Source organism: Apium graveolens, chromosome 8, assembly GCF_009905375.1.
Source record: "Apium graveolens cultivar Ventura chromosome 8, ASM990537v1, whole genome shotgun sequence".
NCBI classification, from domain to species: domain Eukaryota; kingdom Viridiplantae; phylum Streptophyta; class Magnoliopsida; order Apiales; family Apiaceae; genus Apium; species Apium graveolens.
In genome coordinates this window covers 75,104,016-75,120,444 of record NC_133654.1, presented here as the reverse complement: position 1 = coordinate 75,120,444, position 16,429 = coordinate 75,104,016, and the positions used below count along the sequence as shown (strand labels likewise).

General features: G+C 37.8%; 1 non-coding gene across 1 annotated transcript; it reads left to right on the top strand.

Annotated features, from left to right (window-relative positions):
* Positions 1-5,052: 5,052 nt before the first annotated feature.
* Positions 5,053-5,159, top strand: LOC141681121 (small nucleolar RNA R71). The gene has a single exon (XR_012558563.1). It is a non-coding gene; the product is annotated as a small nucleolar RNA R71 (small nucleolar RNA).
* Positions 5,160-16,429: the final 11,270 nt, after the last annotated feature.

Below are 16,429 nucleotides of genomic sequence, written 5' to 3'. Positions count from 1 at the left end.
AAAAACCCCCGATTTTCTCTTCAAAAACCAACTTAAATTTTTTCTAAATCAGGGACCCGGCGCGACCGCGCGCTGTCTTGGCGCGGGCGCGCCCAGTTTCTGGAGTTTCAGCGCGGGCGCGCCCAGTTACTGGAAAAACAGCGCGGCCGCCCCGCTTTTCAGCGTGGGCGCGCCGTGCAATTGAAGTTGACCCTGAATTTTTTAGTTTTTCTTATTTTTTTGTGTTTTTCTCTTTTCTTTTTGCTTCCTCTACCTACTAATGTACAACAGACTTGGGTTGCCTCCCAAGAAGCGCTTGGTTTACGTCATTAGCTTAACGTAGAATCTCGAGATCAAGTAGACAATAAAACGGCACTAACCACCTCACGATTTTCCATATCCCTATAGTAGTGCTTCAACCTCTGACCATTTACCTTGAATGCTTGGCCTGGATCATTCTCAAAAATCCTCACAGCTCCATGCGGAAACACGATTTTGATTATGAAAGGCCCTAACCATCTCGACTTCAATTTTCCAGGAAAAAAATGGAGACGAGAGTTAAAAAATAGAACTTGTTATCCCGACACAAATGACTTAAGCACTAAACCTCTGTCGTGCCACCTCTTGACTTTCTTCTTGTACATTTTGTTGTTTTCATACACTTGAAGCCGAAACTCATCGAGTTCATTCAATTGAAGCATTCTCTTCTTACCAGATGCATCCAAATCAAGGTTCAACTTCTTCAAATCCCAATATACTTTCTACTCGAGCTCTACAGGCAAATGACACCCCTTACCATAAACTAGCTGAAACGGTGACATTCCCAATGGAGTCTTGAATGCTATTTTGTATGCCCAAACAGCTTCATCCAGCTTCAAAGACCAATCCTTCCTTGATGGACACACAACTAGCTCTAAGATACGCTTGATCTTCCTATTAGACACCTCTGCTTGACCATTAGTCTACGGATGGTAGGCTGTTGCAATTCGATGATTCACATTATACCTTTGCATCATGGCAATAAATTTGTGATTACAAAAATGCGATCCCTCATCACTGATTATGACTCTTGGAGTCCCGAATCTGGTGAATATCTGCTTATGAAGAAAATTAAGCACCACCTTCACATCATTTGTCGATAAAGCCTTGACTTCCACCCATTTCGATATATAATCGACTGCCAACAAGATATATTGATTATTATAAGATGAGACAAATGGCCCCATAAAGTCTATTCCCCACACATCGAAGACTTCAACCTTGAGAAGCACATTAAGAGGCATCTCATCCCTTTTGGACATATTACCCACACGCTGGCATCGATCACACTTTAAAACAAAGCAATGCGCATCCTTAAACAATATAGGCCAGAAGAATCCCGCTTGAAGGACACGAGCGGCTGTCTTCTCTCCACCATAGTGGCCTCCATAAACAGTTGAATGAAAGTCTCGCAAGATCCCCCCCGTTTCGCTGTATGGAATATATCTCCTGATGATTTGGTCAACTCCTTGCCTAAACAGATATGGCTCATCCCACATGTACCACTTTACCTCATAAAGAAACTTCTTCCTTTGAGTGTACGATAAGTCTAGAGTCATAACATTACTCACAAGGTAGTTCACAATGTCTGCAAACCACGGTTCTTCCTCTTGCACTCCAAACAGCTGCTCATCGGGAAAAGACTCATTTATCAATATTTTATCCAGTGCAGTTGCACTCGGATCTTCCAAACGAGAGAGATGATCAACGACTTGATTCTCAGTACCTTTTTTGTCCTTGATCTCAAACTCAAATTCCTGAAGCAAAAGAACCCATCTAATAAATCTAGGCTTTGATTCTTTCTTCGAGACGAGATATCGAATTGCAGCATGATCAGTGAAAACTATCACCTTCGTCCCAAGCAGATAAGATCGAAATTTCTCAAAACCGTAGACAATAGTCAAAAGTTCTTTTTCAGTAGTAGTATAATTTAATTGAGAACCATTTAGGGTCTTACTAGCATTGTAGACCACATGAAATATTTTGTTCTTTCTCTGCCCAAGAACTACTCTAACTACATAGTTACTTACATCGCATATCATCTCAAAAGGTTCATTCCAATCAGGTGCAGTTATGATACGTTCCGTGATTAAACTCTTCTTCAAGAACTCAAAAGCAGCTAGGCACTCATCATTAAACTTGAACGGGACATCCTTCTCAAGAAGATTGCATAAAGGTTTAGAAATTTTTAAGAAGTCCTTAATGAACCGCCTGTAGAAACCCACATGACCAAGAAAGGTGCGAACTCCCTTAACATAAATTGGTGGAGGAAGATTTTCAATGACCCCCACCTTGGCTTTGTCCACCTCAAGACCCTTACTAGAGACCTTATGATCGAGAATAATGCCATATTGCACCATAAAGTTACATTTCTCCTAGTTGAGAACCAGATTGGTCTCAACACACCTTTTAAGAACATCGCCAAGATTCTGCAAGCACTCATCAAATGATTCTCCAAATATAGAGAAATCGTCCATGAACACCTCCATATTCTGACCAATCATGTCAGATAAGATAGCCATCACACATCTCTGAAATGTGGCAGGTGCCCCACATAAACCCAAAGAAACCCTTCTAAAGGAGAAAGTACCAAATGGACAAGTGAAAGTAGTCTTCTCCTGATCTTCCGGAGCAATGCAAATTTGATTATAGCATGAATAGCCATCCAGAAGATAGTAGTACTCATGCCCAGCCAATCTGTCAAGCATCTGATCAATAAACGGCAGAGGGAAGTGATCTTTTCTCATGGCCTTGATCAGCTTCCTGTAATCCATGCAAACTCTCCATCCCGTGACTGTTCGAGTAGAAATGAGCTCATTTTTTTCATTAGCAACAACTGTGATACCTCCTTTCTTTGGTACATACTGAACTGGACTCACCCAAGAACTGTAAGAAATGGGATAGATGATCCCTACATCAGCCACTTAAGAATTTCCTTCTTCACAACTTCCTTCATGATGGGATTGAGCCTTCTTTGTTGCTCAACAGTAGGCTTGCTACCTTCCTCTAGCAGAATTTTATGCATACAATGAGAAGGGCTAATTCCCTTAATATCTGCTATCATCCATCCAATTGCCGATTTGAACTCTCTTAGAATTCTTATGAGTTTTTCCTCATCACTACCTGAAAGGTCAGATGCAATAATAACAGGTAATGTAGATGCATTACCTAAAAAAGCATACTTTAAGTGTTCAGGCAATGATTTAAGCTCAAGTGTAGGAGTTTCCTCAATAGATAGCTTGAGGCGCTTAGGAGATTTGTTCAGCTCCTCCATTTCAAGAGATTCAAAATGCATCTCCATCTCCCTCTTCCAGGGAGAAGCATTCAGATATTGTAACTGCTCATCATCTTCATTATCTTCGCTATCAGAGTTCCCCAACAAGGCCTTTTCTAAGGCATCAAACCTTAGCAATTGATCAAGTTCTGAAGTAACCACAGAATCGACCAACTCCACTTTAAGCACTCCTCATTTTCCTTAGGGAACTTCATAGAATTGAACACATTAAAAGTAACATCCTGATCCAGCACTCTCATGGTAAGCTCACCCTTTTGGCACATCAATCAAGGTTCGGCCAGTTGCCAAGAAAGGTCTTCCCAAGATTATGGGAATCTTCTTATCCTCCTCGAAATCAAGAATTACAAAATCAGCAGGAAAGATGAGTTTATCCACCTTGACCAAAACATCCTCAACAATGCCTCGTGGATAAGTAATAGAACGATCGGCCAACTGCAAAGTCATATAAGTAGGCTTTGGATCAGGTAAGTCCAACTTTTTGAAGATTGACAAAGGCATCAGATTGATGCTAGCTCCCTAGTCACATAAGCATTTGTCAAATGACATCTTTCCAATGGTGCAAGGAATAGTGCAGTTTCCAGGATCTTTAAGCTACGGAGGTAACTTCTATTACAGCACAACACTACACTCCTCTGTGAGAGCAACTGTCTTTAAATCATCAAGCTTCACCTTCTGAGAAAGAATACCTTTCATAAACTTCACATAACTAGGCATATGCTCAAGAGCTTTAGCGAAAGGTATGTCGATGTGAAGTTTCTTGAACACCTCCAGAAACTTCTCATACTGCTTATCCAGCTTTTTCTTTTGCATCCTCTTAGGAAAGGGAGGTGGAGAATAGATCTGTTTCTCCCCTATATTACCCTCAGGAGAAGTGTGTTCAATAGTAGTCTTCCTTGGTTCCACTTCAGCTTCCTTCTGTACTTCTTCTTCAACCACAGCTTCTTCATCTGAACCATGAGAATGTTCGGGGTTTGCAACCTTCCCAGACCTCAATGTAATTTCCTTTACCTGCTCCTTTGTTTCCCTCTTTCCTGGTATTTTAATGTCACTAGGAAGTGTACCAGGTTGACGATTTAACAAGGCATTGACAATTTGCCCAATTTGATTTTCCAAGATCTTGATAGAAACCGCTTGGCTCTTGCACATGAGCCTTAACTCCTCCAATTCAGATTTTTCATTCGACTGTTGCAGCTGGAGTTGTTGCCTTGGTGCATATTGCGGTTGTTAAAAACCAGGGGGTTGTACTGCTTTGCTGAGTATTGCTGATAAGGCTGCTGAACCGCATTTTGAGTATTGCTCTAGCTAAAATTAGGATGATTGCGGTTGTTGAGATGATAGGTGGCTGGTATAGGTTATTGCGACCTCTTAAAGTTGCTCACAAACTGAGCTGATTCACTAGAAATGGCACATTGATCAGTCTCATTACAGCAGCACAAAGCTCACAGATACTAGTGATCTGATTAACTCCATAATTAGACAGGGAATCCACCATCATCATCAACTCCTTAAGTTGAGAAGCTATAGCAGTAGATACATCCAACTCCAGAATTCCTGCTACCTTACCCTGGGATAATCGCTGAGTAGGATTCTGATATTCATTAGCTGCCATCAGTTCAATCAATTCATAAGCTTCATCATAGCTTTTAGCCCACAAGGCTCCTCCTGATGCTGCATCAAGCATGGGTCTAGAAGTAGTACCCAAACCATTATTGAACCAATTAATGATCATCCAGTTAGGGATCCCATGATGAGGACACTTCCAAAACATCTCCTTATATCGATCCCAAGCCTCGCATAAAGATTCTCCAGATTGCTGAGCAAATTGAGTAAGTGCGTTTCTGATTGCAGCAGTCTTCGCCATATGAAAGAATTTGGTTAAGAACTTCTTAGCAAGATCCTCCCATTTGGTGATAGACCCTGGTGGTAAAGAATGTAACCATCATTTAGCTTTATCCTGCAGAGAGAATGGGAAAAGCCTCAACTTAATAGCATCTTCAGAAACTCCATTGAACTTGAAAGTGTCACAAATCTCGATGAAATCTCTTATATGCATATTGGGGTCTTCTGTCGGAGAACCCTCAAACTGAACTGAGTTCTGTATCATCTGAATCGTGCTCGACTTGATCTCAAAGGTATTAGCCGAGATGACTGGGCGAACAATGCTAGACTGAATATCATCGATCTTCGGTTGAGAATAGTCCATTAAAGCCTTTGGATTTTCTTCTGGTTCTCCCATTGTAACTAGAGCTTCGTCTACCTTCTCAACTAAGATTTTATCCTCAAATTTCTCCTCTACTACTACTTCTTCCTCCGCTTTATCCAGTGTTCTCTTACGAGACCGAGAACACGTATGCATACACACTCGCTAGAGTACCTGAAACATGACAAGGAATGAAGTAAGTAACAATGTCCAAGTCACTAAACTTTAACGACCAATGTTGACAAACACATAAACTAAAAATTAACACCGAATTCCCCGGCAGCGGCGCCAAAAACTTGTTGTGGCGAAAATACGCGCTAAAATTCACGCAAGTATACGTGATCACAAGTAATATAGAATAAATTCTAGTTCGTTCCCACAGGAATAGGTTTAGGTTAATTTCAATCAATGTATCTATGCAACACTGGTATGATTATTATCCAATACTAGGACGAGTAACAAATTGTGGTTGTTTATACTAAGATTAACTAAGAGATTATACTAAAAAATATAAACTAAGAGATTAAAGAGAATTGAATAATATATGACACAAACATGATTCTAACTTCATTGAATACTACATTCAATAGCCTTTTCGTTCTTAAACTTAACATGTAATGGTAACGACACTAATCAGATAATACGAAACTGATAAATGCCAACTTTCGTTGTACGAAACCATACTACCAGACATCCACAAAAGAGATAAAAGCTGAATAGACACCAATTATATTGAGATCCTATATGTCTATAGAATTTGACAACATAACGGTTTAATGCAAAAGTTATCCCTCGTGATTACATTGGGCAATTAAGATGGTTAAAATTATCTACGCATCATGCATATCACATACAGGAATATATGCTAGCATGGCAAGTTCTAAACCCTTAAATTCACTTTCGCTTCATTAAAGATTAACACACTATCTTATAAGTTCACGACGCTCACAAGACGAATAAGCGCAACCAAAACTAGGTTATCATACAATCACCACACACTAAGGTATTGAAACAAATTAACTAAAGAAATCCATAAATAAATCCGTTAGAACCCCACGATAACGATTAGCCCATAATTGGACTCATCATCAACGTAGGTTCCGATGAAAGCATGGTATAAGAAATGTAGTCTTTATACTTAATAAAACCAAGTACAAACAAAAGTAAAGGTTCAAGAATAAGAAAACTAGCATCCAAATTTACAACTTAAAATAAGAATCACAAGAATAAACTAGATCTTCTTCACCTTGGTTGAATTGTGCTCTACGGTCTTCTTACGCCTTGTCCCCAAAAATTTTGGACTTTTTGTAAATCTTATGAATAGTGATTTTGTTGATTATGCTGAATAAGAAAACTTTTCATGCCACACAATCTAGCAGTTCTTTTATTGATATTCTGAGGTCTTATTAGTACCCTATAATGTATATAAGTGTATGTAAAGATCGTCAGAATCCAAATCCGAACACTTTGATTTTTCCCGAAAATCCACCAGATACTGAAAGAATTGAGTATAAGGTAACATGATAAAAAGGATTTAAATTCAAGGATTTTTTGAGAGGATCATAAAAGGAATATAAAATATTGAGAAAGGTTTAGGGGAACCTAAGTAATAAAATCCCAGGTATGATCCCTCAAACGATAAACGAGAACGAAAGTTAAGCGAACCGTATAACAGATAAGCGGTCATTAGCCAAGTAATTAGGGGTTAATCAAAGAGGTTAGTGGATGATGATGTCATCACACCAACAAGAAGAAGACAAGTGTAAGAGGATGACATGAGAAAGATGACATATGCATGGTGACATAAGCATGACAAATAGAGGGATTGGTTGATTGTGAGCCACACAATATTTACCATGGTAACAATCTAATTAACAACAAAAGGAAGTAACCAAGCTAAACACCACACAAATCATTTAATCAAACTAGAAACATTTTTACTTCACTTTTTCTTCCCTTGCTCTCGGCCAAAACCAGAGCAGCAACTTAAAACTACCATATCTCCTTCAATACTCACTCAAATGTTATGTTCTATAGCTCGTTGGAAAGGTATTGAGATGGACTACAACTCTTGTTCACATGTCTCTTCTAAATAAGGAAGTTAAGACCTTAATTTTTACAGTTCTTTAAATCGGATTTTTAGAAACTTCAAAACCTAACTTTGTGTTCTTGATTTCTTTGGAAAGATCAAGCTTGTAGGAGGTTAGATTAAGGCTCCCTAAGGCTTCCTAAAAACTTAACACCTACCAAGGAAGGTATCAACTTCAAACCCTAGCTTTGATTTTATGATTCCATTAAGTTGTATTGAAGCATTGTTAGTATTAAGGCTTGATCTTTGATTATAAGTAGTTTTGGTGGATTTGTATTGGTTTTGAATATTGGGTCTTTGATTGGTTGGATAAATTGGTAAAACTTGGAGTTGGGGACTGAGTTTGTAGTATTATGGTTGAATATTGTTGTATTGGTGGTTGTGAGTGAATTGATGATAATTTAGAGTGTTAATTAAATTGGAAATCGCGTAAACATAAATGTCATAATGCCCGATTTTCCTTAACTGTTTTGTTCTTAACTTTAGGACCCGTGAACTCACTGAAAGATTTTAACCTTTACCATGTTTAGATAGTTAATGTTACGAGCTTCATTTTGATATGTGGTTCGCTTGAATCCAATGTACGGTTTAGGAGAAACGACTGTTTTAAGTAACGACATTTCGCGAACGAACCATTACCCCTCGCCCTACTTTGAAACCTTGGTTAAGGCCCTTAAATGACTAATTGGAGTATGAAACAATTATGTAAAGTGGACTAGGCAGTTGGTATGGTATTCGCGAAAGCATCGCCTTAAAATTCATAACGGTTAATTTATTAAAAATGGTGGAGCCGAGGGTACTCGAACGACTTATGTGATTTGTTAAGCGTAGAAATGACCATAAGGAAACGTTAAGGTTCAATTGGTTAAAGTCTAGTTTCTTAAGTGACCGTGGTTTAATTCTGGCTTATGTTGTTATTCATAGGTTAACGGATCCACTCTAAGCTTAAGTCTACCCCGGAGCACTCAGGCAAGTTTTCAACTCGTTATACTGTTGTTGTGATGTATATATGTATATGCATTATCTTGTGATAAGTGCATTATTGTTATTAGCAAATCTTGCGATATATTGGAGCATGTTGATATGATATATATGCATGCCTGTTTCATAATCTTGATATCTAATTGTTGATTCAATTGCTTATAAGTTGCATAATACCTATGCTAGAGATAAGCAGTAATTGCTTATACCCTTAGTATAGGGGACCCGAAGGTGAACATTATTCTAAACCGGGAGTCGGTGTTCCCGAGTATAAAATATATATTTTTATATATATATAAATAGTTTTCAAAACTATTAATCGAATAAGGTTTATTCGATAACTTTATTTATTTAATAAATATTATTTTGAATATTCATTCGAGAACTTATGACTCCGCTTATTTCTTTAATGAATATTATATTGACTATTCATTCGAGGACTTATGACTCCGCTTATTTATTAAATAATATTCTTTATTTTGATTAAAGAATAAGGTTTTGATATTTCAAACTTATTTTCGATTATTCAAATAAAGATCGTACTTTCGTATAAGTATATCTTTGGTTATTTATTATTCATTTCAAGTATGAGTTTTAAAACTTCTACTTCAATTATTTTTATAAAGATTATCCTTATGGGAATATTATTTAAATAACAATATTCAGATATTTTCTAATATATCGGGACTGATTTATTTCATTAAATCAGCATTACTCCAAACATTCTTAAAAATGTTTTAGAGTCTTCAAAATGATTTTAAAAGTTAGAGCGGATCCCAAAACTCATTTTTATATTTAAGATTTTCCTTTCAAAGGGGATTTAAATACTCGCTCAAAACCTGAGGGATCCGGGTCTGTGGTGTATTTTATATTCGCAACGAGGTTGCTGTTTTGAGAAAACATCTTGATTACTTGCCCAACATTCGGGAAGTAAGTCCATCTATTTGAGTCGGCATAAGCAACATGGGCTCAGTGGGCGTCCATGAAAGTTTAAGTGGCTCAGTGGGAGTCCATCAATGCGTAAGTGGCTAAGTGGCAGTCCAACATATGTCCTAATACGGCCAGGGTGATGACCAGTGGGGAATTCGTCCATCTACTAGTAGAAAAGGTTACTTATTGGTATCTTTGCCTGATCAGCAAGATATCAGGTTTATGCCAAGGTTTTCTCCTTTCCAAATTCATTGGATATTACAACTCTGTTTATAATTTTCATAACAGAGGTTTTCAAGGAGTGTATGAAATGTATATATATATATATGTGTATATATATATCGGGACTTAATGAAGTATCTCGTAACTTTATTATTTATAATGATATTTCAAGGATTGAATCTATTCAAATCTTATCTTGTAGTCTCATCTATGTGATGAACTTTTGAAACGGATTATACCTTGAACGGTGGTAGTTCAAGTAGTATTCGGAAAAGATATAAGTATATTGGAGTATCTCGTAACTTCATCTTTTCAACTTATATCTGGTTAATGATTATCTTATACATGACAAAGATTTTCAGAAAAACGTTGAGACAAGGTTAGATATATGAGATAACCTTGCAACGATATTTTTATACAGTTATAAACTAGAACTCTGCGTATATTATGCATGGAAGAGGATTTCAAAGATTTTGAAAAGTATATATACATATATACTAAATATTTTGCGACTTGGTCGCATTAAGAGGTCAAACTTGGTTCAATTCTTCTTGACCAAGATTTTCATGAGTGCTATGAGAATGCTCATATATTGTTAATCATTATACATATTATTTTGGTGGGCTTGTTGCTCACCCTTGCTTTCTTCTTTCATCACACAACAACAGATAGATAAGATGAACAGGATCAAGCTCCCAATTCGCGAGCGGATAGGAAACATTTCACAGTTTCCTGTAAGCGTTGATGTCGCCGTAGCTGAGATAGAAATTACCAATAGGCTAGGTTTTCAACTATTGATGAACCAGACTTATGTATATTATGAATTATAATAATGGCAAGAAATGTAAATTTATTCAGAAACCCTTTTAAGGTGTAATGGCATATAATTTTGGAATAAAATGACTCGTGTTATTTTTGGATATTCATCTCTGAGACTATAACTTGTGGTGTGTGTGTTTATTGTGGGGTCACAGTACGGAGTAGTTGATTGTTTATTAAGATTGGGTGTTATTAAGGGAAATGGAACTCGTGACAACCCGGATCCCTGACCCCGGATTTGGGGGTGTTACACGCCTTCTCCTTAGCTCTGGTACGTCTCCTTATGAAAAATGAGCTTTATTTATGTGTATATATATACTCTAGAATTAACCAGGGCTTCAAACTCTCAAAATCCCAATTGGAATAGAATTTTGTCACCCCGACCTTGCGCGACCGTGCGCTGTTTCATTGCGGGCGCGCTGAGTTTCTGCTTCTTGGGCGCGGCCGCGCGCTACTGCAGTGCGGGCGCGCCGTCCTTCTGGATAAAATTATGAATTCTTTTCTCCTTGTTGATTTGAGCTGGTCTTTTTATGAGCCTTTATTCTAGACACCATCCTAACACTAAATTAATACTAAAACCATGCTAATACACCTGATTACCTGGAAAATGCCTGCAATGCAGAAACACTACAAAAACACGTTAAAAATACTAATAACTTGATTACAAAACACTAATTCAAAGCTTTATGGAGCGTAATAAAGTGTCATAAATGCCACTAAACAGGTCTCTCCTCCTTCTCTCTTTCTCGGCTCCGTCGCCGCTTTATTTTCTGGTAATTACTTTTTTGGCCGCCCTTTTTATTCCGGTTGCCTGATTTCGATTTGTTCCTATGGTGTATACATACATATATATATATATATATATGTGTGTGTGTGATGTGTGTCTTAGTGACTTTGTGTATGTGTGTGATGTGTGTGTGTGTTATGTCGACAGGGTGTATTTGTTTGTGCTTGCGGTGGTGGTTCGCCTGTGTTGCTGCTTTGTTCTTCTCTGTTTGCGCGTGTGGCGCGTGGCTGTTGTGTTAATTTGACATTATTTAATTAATTTTATGCAGGAAAAAAATATATTATTGAGCAATATTTATGAAATTAAAATATATTCATGCGGGAAATATTTTTGATTAATCGGTAGAATTTATTCGGATACCCGGATATTTTCGGGAACCAATAAATTTTGTCGTCGTCCGCGATGAATTTTACGAGCGGACGGTGGATGGTGATGAATTGATTCGGAGTCCTAAATTTTATAAATAAATAAAATAATTCATATAATCGGTTTCGTATGTAAATGATTATGGATTTGTGGAAATTGTGTTGCGATTTGTGGATTATGAATTGTTGTGAAATTTAAACGTCGATTGTAATCGACGGGTAGGCGTATAAACATAAAAGTTGTTGTCAAAATTTTCTATTTTTTTTAAAATACGAGAAACGTACTATATAATACAAAATGTTTTATCCCTATTTGAATACGGATTACGTGATTATGTGTATAATTATTATACGAGTCGGGTTATCGAATTAGGTTAATAGGATTCGAGGATATCAAGCATGTCGGTATAACTAATTAGGGTATTCTGTTACTGTAGATCCCAGTCGAGTTTTTCCAGGACTAAAGTCAGCATGAAAGCTACCTAGGGTTTTGTAAAGTGTTGCAAGGAAAGTACCTTGACCATTCTTTTATGGTTCAATACTTATGAATAAACTGTTATTTTATTCTCATAAAGGAACATAAATGTTTTAAGTTACGTATCCCCTTAGTTATAAATAATTGTTTTCAAACCTATTTTTGGGGAAAAGTAACTTCGAAAAAGTTACCTATCTTGAATGAAAATGATTTGTGAACCAGTTTTACGTGTGCTGTTAAAATGAATGGTTTTGAAATAAGATAGGTATAAGTGTTTTAAAAACTAGATAAAACGATCAGATATGGGATACATAGGGGCCATAGTGGCCTATTGAGGTTGCGTAAGAGGCTAATTCGGTTGCGCACATTTCATAACCGATTAGTCCATCAGGTCAGAGTCCTAGCTAGTCTATGAGTTCCGGAACAGGTTTATGGGATGGCAGTTGGAGCCGTCTGGTGTTGATAGCCTGATCAGCTGTCTTCACATATCCGTTACATATCTGATTTGGCTTTGCGATTCCCGTAAGAGAATAAATGATTGATATAGTTGATAAATAAATGTGAATAGCATGCTAAAATTGGACTCTGGTACTTACACATCACACAACTATGTTTTTTTGTTAAAAGCATGCTAGTCAGTGATATCTAGTTTCTTTTATTTATTGTTGCTCGAAATGATCTACAAATTATGGATTTCATGTTGATTTATAGTTCAGTTCCCATAACTGTTTATATTACTGTTTTTTATCTTGATATTCATATGTTGGTACTGTTGAGAGATTATGCTCACCCATGCAACCTGTTATATATATATCGCAGATGCCTATAAGACCAGTCAGACCTTGGCAGAACCATTTCTCTGTCCCTTCAGGACCCGGCTCCTCAGAGGTAATTAGTATCAGACCATGTGCGGTCTGATGAGTTGCTGAATAAGTTAGTGTGTCAGACTTTTTGAATAAATGGTTTGTAATAATGTGTAGCTTGGATTATACTTACCTGGATCGGATCTTGGTTTGGGGTCGTGTTGGTATATAATAATAATAATCTTGTTGTTGTTAGGAATATGTGTATTAGTTTGATGATAAGTTAAACAAAACACTTAAGTAGAAATCTAGTGTTTGTAGCCTCAACGGATAAGACCATCTTGGCTATCCGTTGAAGGAGTAGCTTTACTTAGCAATAAGTTTAGTATTGTAGCACATTTCATTCTCTGGATTCAAGTTGTAATTCTTAGATGTTGTAGGAAATTATCAGTCATGTTGACTACTAGTGGATATGCAAATAGGAGGGCTAATTATAAATATTTCATGCCTTGTAATTTTGTATAAGTGAAGAAGTATCAACTGATATTGAAGACCTTCAACGGATAAGAAACAAAGCTTCAACGGATGTCTCTAAAGCTTCAACGGATAATATCCATCAACGGATAAGTGCTTCAACGGATAAAGACTTCAACTGCTAATGCATCAACGGATAAAGCTTCAACAGATAAAGCCTCAACGGATAAGGCATCAACGGATGAAAGCTTCAATGGATGCTTAGTTCATTAGCAGTTGATAGTGACAATTCATAAGCTGACAGAGGCACATGGGTTGACAGAGACAAACTGGAATGTGGAAGCCTCTACGAGGAATCAAGAAAATGCAGCATTTCCATTCTGGTGCAAACAAGGAAGTATTCAAAGATTAACAGCTAAGCCTAAATTGCATTGGATAGTGAAATGAAGAAGAAACATGTGAAGAGCCTTTTTAATTGTATTTTACAGTTTTGTCTTCACTTGTAAACTTGGTGATATATAAACCAAGTAGCAGCTAGTAATTAGATGTGAATTTTCTAGAGCTGTTTAGAAAAATCCAGAGAGAAAATCATCTAGTTTGTACTAGGAAGCAGCTGTGATTTAATTCTTTGAATCACAGATTTTCTGAAATAACACATCTCTGGTGGAACAAGAAATCCACCAGAAAAGTTTTTAAGTTCTCTGTGTTCTTTACATTTGTGTTTGAATATATATCTGTCTGCATTAGCTTCAAGCAATTCACATACATTTGCTCTCAAAAACACTTAGCCTTAGAAACTTCTCAAAGCTTGAAAAAGTTTTGAGATTTACATTCAACCCCCCTTCTGTAAATCTTATTGTTAGTCCACTGGGAATAACAGTTGTTTATATTTCTGTTTATTGTGCAATGTGATGTCAACTACTGACCCCGGGGTTGAGGCCGTCATAGTTGGTATCAGAGCTACAGGTTCAAGTCCCTGATTCAGGTTAGGGATTTAGTCAAAAAGGTATAGAACTGTGTCCTAAAGTGTGAGTCAGCAACTCATATAGAGGAGCAAACCTTAGAGTCAGTCGAGGGTTCTGACGGAGTTACCCTGGAATCTATTGATATTTTGATATAATTGGCTTGACCTATTGTGTCTTTTCTTATATATTTATCTTGTTGGCAGTGGCTTATAGTGATCTCCAGTTCTCCATCCCAGGAGAACCAATCAGACTCGGACAGTTCTGACTCAGAGAGGACCTTAGATGTTGTAGCTGAGGAGACTCTTTTGCCTCCCCCATCAGTTCCTCCATTTGTACCGAGGAATATCCCTGGACCTAGTGCCCGTCCCCGTTGGGACAGAGATCAGTATCTGCTGTTAGGGACTTTCCGCCAGGTTGTGTTCCCAGTTCTTCTTCCTCGAGACCTCCGGTTCCTCCATCTGCTCCTACAGGTGCTTCCTCCCCGATTCCCTATCATGTTCACCGAGCGGTGAATAGGTCTTTCATTAGTGAGTAAATCCCGGAGCTAGCCGCGCATCTTGACCAGATACTAGTTAGACCTTTTCAGGGCATCCTTGCCCCTTCACCTGATGTTCAGGCCCGAGTGAGATCTTTGACTAAGATTGCTATTGATAGAGCTAGGTCTATTGACCCTTTTATTAGCTCAGAGTTCAGGGCCATTCAGTAATAGGACCTGGTTAACTGGTTGGTGTTCGAGTTAGGTTCTATCAGTGGTAGTGGCAGTGGTTAGATCAGAGTTGCAGCAGTGAGATACAGAGCTCATAGTTGGTTTGCCGAAGTTCTGTAGTTGTTTCCTTTGTATATGTATATTATGTTGTTGTAGTTTGTAGTAGGCGGAGGCTGCTATGATAACCAGTTTTGTTGTAAATTGGATGGTTTTCTAGTTGGATATCAGTTGTATCTGTTGGATTTCTGTTGGTTGTTATATAGTAGCTGCTTTATTATGTTGTTCAATTTTCGTATATACTTGTACGTTATTATTATTATTGTTGCTTCTGTTGCTGGTATTTCTAGATATGATCATTCACTCAGAATGGATCCAATTAACTGAGGATGAGGATATTGTCTTAGTGGAAACACTCTCCTGATATATATGTATAAACTGTTGGAGCAATCCATTTTCTTATATATTACTGTTATGTTTTTGGAGAATGCCACTAAAGAAGAATTCTCAACCCAATAATGGATCTGCTAGGGATCCCTCCATGAGTGAATTGATAGATTTATTGCATCAGCAGTCTACTCAGCTGGCCCAACAGCAACAGAAATTCTAGCAGCAACAACAATAATTTCAGCAACAACAACAACAACTTATACATCAACAACAACAGCAAGTCCAACAGCAGCAGCTGCAAATCCAACAGCAGCACGAGATGAGGGGGACGACCCAAGCTGTTATTGTTAAGTCTTTTCAGTTTATGAAACCCCCAGATATTAAAGGTGAAGTGGATCCTGTTACTGCCAGGATCTGGTTAAAGGAAATGGAGAAGGATTTTACACTCACCAAGGTGAGTGAGGATTTAAAGACATATTATGCTAGTTATTTCTTGAAGAATGATTCCAACTATTGGTGGAAGTCTACGTGAGCGTTGGAAGGAGAAGGTCTTATTCTCTGGACCCGATTTACAGAGTTGTTCTTGGAAAAATATTTTTCGGATTGTCTCCAGAGTCAGATAGAGATGGAGTTTTTAGAGTTAAAGCAATGAGACAGGAGTGTCACAGAGTATGAAGCCAAGTTTACGGAGTTGGCTCGTATAACACCAGAGTATGAGAGTTTAGAAGCTTAGCGAGCGAAGCGATTTCAACAAGGATTGAAGCCAGAGATCAGGAGTGGAGTTGTATCCCTACAACTCAAGACGTATACTTCGGTATTTCAGGCTTCCTTAGTGATAGAAAGTGACCAGAGGTTAGCTGCTAAGGAGAAGGGTGGGAAGAAAAGGAAGTTTGAAGGTGGACCTGCAAGGTCA